This window comes from Lemur catta, chromosome 16 (assembly GCF_020740605.2).
Source record: "Lemur catta isolate mLemCat1 chromosome 16, mLemCat1.pri, whole genome shotgun sequence".
In the NCBI taxonomy this organism is placed as follows: Eukaryota; Metazoa; Chordata; class Mammalia; order Primates; family Lemuridae; genus Lemur; species Lemur catta.
The window spans coordinates 2709638-2715637 of NC_059143.1; the positions used below are offsets into that span (position 1 = coordinate 2709638).

General features: G+C 45.2%; 1 long non-coding RNA gene across 1 annotated transcript in view; it reads right to left on the bottom strand.

Annotated features, from left to right (window-relative positions):
• LOC123621832 overlaps window positions 1-4182 on the bottom strand; it is a 29539-nt gene extending 25357 nt beyond the window's left edge. The window contains exon 1 of the long non-coding RNA XR_006729277.1: window positions 4024-4182. This is a non-coding gene — a long non-coding RNA (uncharacterized LOC123621832). The remainder of the gene's footprint in view (window positions 1-4023) is intronic.
• Between the last annotated feature and the right edge of the window lie 1818 nt (window positions 4183-6000).

The following is a 6000-nucleotide window of genomic DNA, read 5'->3' on the forward strand; positions in this document are numbered from 1 at the left end:
GCAATAGCAACATCGTGGGAAAAGCTGTGTACCGTCCCCCAGTGGCAGAACATGACAGGAACACCCTTTTGGAGATGATTACTTAAAAACATAATCAAATGTTATAAGTGTTTCATTATGTTTAAGCCACACTTTAAACAGTTCTAAAAATAATGTGACGAGGGTGCTGGTGAGTGGGTAAAACTGTTTTATTAATGCAAAAATTTACATTTTTGTGTAAGTCCCTGAGAAATCTATAGCAGCACATTCTAGTAGAACTTTCTGAGATGATGGAAATGTTCTATAGTTTGCCCTGGTGACATATGGTAGTCACTAGCCATGTGTGGCTATATGAGCATTTTAAAATATGGCTAATGCAACTGAGAAACTGAAGTTTTAATTTACTTAATTTTCAGTAGTTGTTGGGTAGAGTCATTTATATGTATGTATATATAAATCACTTAGCTCAAATTGGTTGACACTGTTGTTCAAGTCCTCCATAACCTTGCTAATTTTCTGTTTGGCTGTTGTATCAGTTGAAAAATCTCCTATTATAATTGTTCAATTGTCTATTTCTCCTGAAGTATTGGGGGTTCTGTTAAGTTCACGTGCATTTACAATTGTTATATCTTCCAAATATGTTGATTCTTTTATCATTATGATTTTTTATGTTCCTCTTTTTCTCTAATATTACTTAGAGTCTATTCTGTCTGATATTCATATAGCCACCTATATCTAGGTCTCTTTTGGTTATTCTTTGCATGGTACGTCTTTTCCTACCCTTTTATTTCAACCTACTGTGTCTTTGAATCTAAGCCATGTCTTTTGCAGATAAATTATTTAAGTTTAATTAATGTAAATGTAAATAGCCACATGTGGCTATTGCCTACAGTATTGGACAGTGCAGATTTAGAGATACTATTTTAACTAGGTCTTAATTTCAGAATTTGGTTGTCTAGAATAAATGTTTTCTCTTTCAGATTAAGGCTCTTAAATCCAGTCTTCCTATCCATGAAGACAGTGATCATCGGCCAGCTTTAGCCAGCTGCTTTTTTTTTTTACGTAACAATGATTTTATTGTGACCTTGACTAACTGCTAAGCAAAAAGTAAGCTTGTTTTTCATATAGATGAAACAATTTCATTCTGAGTTGCTAATCAATTAGTCTTGCTATAAACAGTACCTTCTAAAGATCCCAAATTTTGTTTTTTGTAGGTATCATTGAAAGTGTTCTTGAAGTCAATATTCCCAACCTGGGTTAGTTTGCAGACCATATTTTAAAATTATTACAACTCTTCTTCAAAAAATTATTATAGTACAATTGTGGCTCTTCATTTGCTAGAGAAAAATCTATGCACAGTGAGATGGTAAACTGCTAGGATAAAATACATATTTATGTCACCAAGGTTTTCTGTTAGTATTAGGATTGGGAACATGAGCCAGAAAGCTATAGTAATAGAAATAAGTTGCATAAATTGTTAAACAGAGTTATATTCTACAATTGCAGGGGGGGAATAGCTGGAGAGATTGTTTGTTTTTTTTTTTTTGAGACAGAGTCTCTCTCTCTGTTGCCTGGGCTAGAGTGCCGTGGCGTCAGCCTAGCTCACAGCAACCTCAGACTCCTGGACTCAAGCGATCCTCCTGCCTCAGCCTCCCAAGTAGCTGGGAGGCATGCGCCACCATGCCCAGCTAACTAGAGATTCAGTTTTGAGAATTTTGTTTTAAGTTTCTCAAACTAGTCTGAACCAAATTGGTAGTTTGGTGGGGTTGTTTTTGGTGGTTTGTTTTGGTTTTGGTTGTTTTAGGGGGATTAGGGGCAAGAGGTAAACAATCCATTAAATTCTTTATAAAACATCTTTGTCGGGCGGGCACAATGGCTCACTCCTGTAATCTAGCACTCTGGGAGGCCGAGGCGGGAGGATTGCTCACGGTGAGGAGTTCGAGATCAGCCTGAGCAAGAGTGAGACCCATGTCTACTAAAAATAGAAAGAAATTATCTGGACAACTAAAAATATATAGAAAAAATTAGCCGGTCATGGTGGTGCATGCCTGTAGTCCCAGCTACTCGGGAGGCTGAGGCAGAAGGATCACTTGAGCCCAGGAGTTTGAGGTTGCTGTGAGCTAGGCTGATGCCACGGCACTCTAGCCCAAGCAACAGTGTGAGACTTTGTCTCAAAAAAAAAAAAAAAAAATTTGCCCTTATTAGTAGGCCTAGACTCAGTCTTCAGAATAGAATGTTTATTGCAGCACAATTCACAATCGCAAAGATATGGAATCAACGCAAGTGCCCATCATCAGTTCATGAGTGGATTAATAAAATGTGGTATACCATGGAGTCCTACTCAGCCATAAAAAATGAATTAATACATTTTGCAACAATCTGGATGGCACTGGAGACCATTCTCCTAAGTGAAATATCTAAGGAATGGAAAAACAAACACCACATGTACTCACTATTAAATTGGAACTAACCAATCAGCACTCATGTGCACAGATGGAAGTAAAATTAAGTGGAAATCATGCAGGTGGGAGGGGAGGAGGGGATGGGTGAAATCACACCTAATGGGTACAATGTACACTATCTCGGGCACACTTATAACTTTGAATCAAGCAGCACAAAAGCAATCCGTTTAACCAAAACATTTGTACTCCTGTAATATTCTGAAATTAAAAAAAAAGAGATTGAGATGATTAAAAGCTAAATTTCAAGCATTAAAAAAAATAAATAAAAATAAAAACCTGGAGGAACTATCTAGGCCCTTTCGCCCTTCCACCTTCCATCATGTGATGATGCAGCAAGAAGGTGCAAGCCCTCACCAGACACTGAGCCTTCCAGCAACTTGATCTTGGACTTTCCAGGCTCCAGACTGAAAGAAAGAAATTTCAGTTGTCTATAAATTACTCAGTCTTAGGTACCTTGTTATGGCAGCAAGAACAGACGAAGACAACTATACTAAGGAATCTACATGAATTTCTGTAAAGGACACGGAAATCTGCTAAGCAGAATGGCCTGAATACCAAACTAGCCAACTGTTTTCTAATGGAATATTTGTTCTAATACTTTATCATCTTTTTCACTGCCTGCCAATTTCCACCTAAAGTTTAAAAAGTCAGTTATCTTCACCTTCTTCTGTTCATTTGAAAAGATGACAAATTTTCATTTGATAAGCCATAAAAGTTTCTATGACAAATATGCTTTCAAGATTTTTAAAAGTTAAGATACCAGTGTGTCCTTTTCTTTTTCTCTCCTCCTCCCTCTCTATTCTCTCTTTAATTTAATTCCAATTGGAAAAGATCTGGAAGTGATCTTTACATTGAATATCTATCTCATAATTTTTTTTAATTTTTTTTTTTTTTTTTTTTTTTTGAGACAGAGTCTCCCTCTTTTTGTCCGGGCTAGAGTGCCCTGGTGTCAACCTAGCTCACAGCAACCTCAAACTCCTGGGCTCAAACAGTCCTTCTGCCTCAGCCTCCTGAGTAGCTGGGACTACAGGTGCCACCACACTTGGCTTGATTTCTAGTTTTATTCCATTGTGGTCACAGAAAATACTTGATGTTGATTTCAATTCTTTTTTTTTTTTTTGCGCTGTAATTTTAATAACTGATTTGCCAAGGTACAAAGCATCAAGTTACATAAGTCCACCTAAGAAAAGACTTGTAAAATGACTAAATGCTCAATCTGCTGAAGGGTTTTCAGGTTTTAAAAGAATAAAGGTTTAGCGAAGGTCTTGGAAAGAAATGCAGTGTGAACGTTTTCTTCCTGGGGAACGATGACAAGGTACAGGCGGCAGACAGGGAAATCAGCTCCGGAATGAGCTCTGAACTGCCCTTGGGCAGGACGCTGCCGCAGCCACGGTCGGGCCGGGCGGGCGCTCCGCAGATGGCGACTGACATTTGGCACGGGCCACACTGGGCCAGACTCGGCTTTGGAGAGCGACCAGCAGCGACAACAGCAGAGGCAGATAAAGGGCAGGAGAAGGGAGCCATCCAGGAAAGAGAAAGTGAACGGAGAGGAATAAAGACCAGATGCGGCTTCTTACTGTACCAGGGAGGTGAAGAAGATCCATGTACGTGCCGGCCCGGTCCCCTCCGCCTCTCATGCTGAAATCTGACCCCGGCGTCAGAGGTGGGCCTGCCGGAGGCGTCGGGTCGCGGGGCAGACCCCACGCGAGCGGCTGGGTGCCCCGTCTGCGATAATGAGAGGTTCCGGCTCTCTCAGTTCACGCGAGAGCTGGTTGTTGGAAAGAGCCAGCCCCTGCCCTCCCCTCCCCCTCCCCCTCCCCTCCCCCTCCCCCTGCCCCCCTCCCCCCACTCTCTTTCTGGCGCGCGCCTGCCCTTGCCACGTGACACGCCCGCGCCCTCTTTGCCTCGCGCCCGGGCCTGGCTTCTCACGCAGCCTGCAGAACCAGGAGCCACGCAAACCTCTTTTCTCCGTGAATGACCGGGCCTCGGGGCTTCCTTTACAGCAGTGCGGAATGGACTCACACGCCGGTCACCAGTGTGCCACTCGTAAAAGGTCTCTGGATTCGCAATGAAGATATAAGGTTAATTGTAAGTCTGACCACACTGCACACACCTGTCACATCCCAGGCACTGTAGAATTTCACATGCAATTTCTTATTCCGTCTTCAAACCAATATTATCACACTTCATTGGACAAATAAGTAAGTGGGGCCGAGGGAGGGTAAGGGACATGCCATAAATCATAGTTAATATGCGGCAGAGCTGAGAATCAAACCTAGGTCTGTCTTTAGTTTTCCGCTGCATTGGCAGAGGGGGCATGAGGTCTGTCAATGTTCAGGCCTTTATTCAAAAAGAGTATACCTGAAAGCAAATACTTACGTGGATTTTCAGAAGCAAGGGAATGCTTGAGAGCCGTGAAGGATTCAGCGTCCTTAAGCTGTCCACTACCTTGCTGCACAGCTCATCCACCGTTTGTTGCTCCACGGGATCAGACCGATGACAGTGCCAACCTCCCGCTGAGTCTGGTCGAGCTCTCAGCCAGGGCAGCCCTTCCCGCAGTCACCCTGCCCCAGCCAGGCACGCCCTGCACAGAGCACGTGCATTTTCTCTTTGGGTCGCTTGAAATGTGCGTCTCCTCCAGGACGCACGGCTTGTTCCTTCACCCTCTTCACTGGCCTCTGCCCAAATGCCCCCCTTGGGGGGAGCCTCCTCCATCTTCCTCTGCGCCCTTGTCCTGGTCAACCTGTTCTTGCAGCTCTTACAGCCTCCTGAGGGGGATCTTAAGGCCGCATGGGGCGGGGGCGGGTGCAGGGGTGTGGGAGGGGTGGCCGTGGCTCTGCGCCCCACAGGCTGTGCCAGCAGAGGAGCTGCTGTCCCTCAGAGACAGACGGAGACTGACAAGCAAGGCCCGGTGGAGGCCAGTCTGTAGCTGGAGTGTCAGAAATGCAGAAAAGACTATTTGGGGAAGGACCGGGGAGAAGAGGCAGAGAAGGGAAACGGCTGTGAAAGTGGAAGGTGCTAGGAGCGACCAGGGTCAGGCGGAACAGCTTAAAACCTCCCAGCGGAGAGGGGGAGGACAGGAGGGTCCCTGAAGCGCACTGGGAGCAGTCGGGCTCCAGGTCGAGCTGCGAGGCAGAGGCCCGAGGCCGTGAGGCCCTCAGGGAGAGCTGCAGGCGCTGCCCAGGGGCCGGGTGGCTGCCCCGTCCCAGCCTGGAGGGCCAGTGGGTGTTGGGGGGTGGAACTGATGCCGGACTTCTGGTTCTTGGACCCCAAGTCAATAGACATTGGCACGAGACCGGCAAGACTTAGGCAGGCAAGGCTTTATTCGGGGCTTTTGCTCAAACAAAAGGGAAGCAGGCCTGGTTAAGACGCAACCAGACAGGCTTTCCAAAGGGCTAGGGAATGTTAAAAGGGAGAGAGAGAGGAAGCTATCTATACTCACACTGCCCCGAGCACGCCTGATCTTGTCTGATCGTGGAGAGAGAAGTTTAGCACCAGCATTGAAATCACAGCATGTGGGAGCAGATTTTTGTGGGCAGCTGCACATCTGGCGATCATG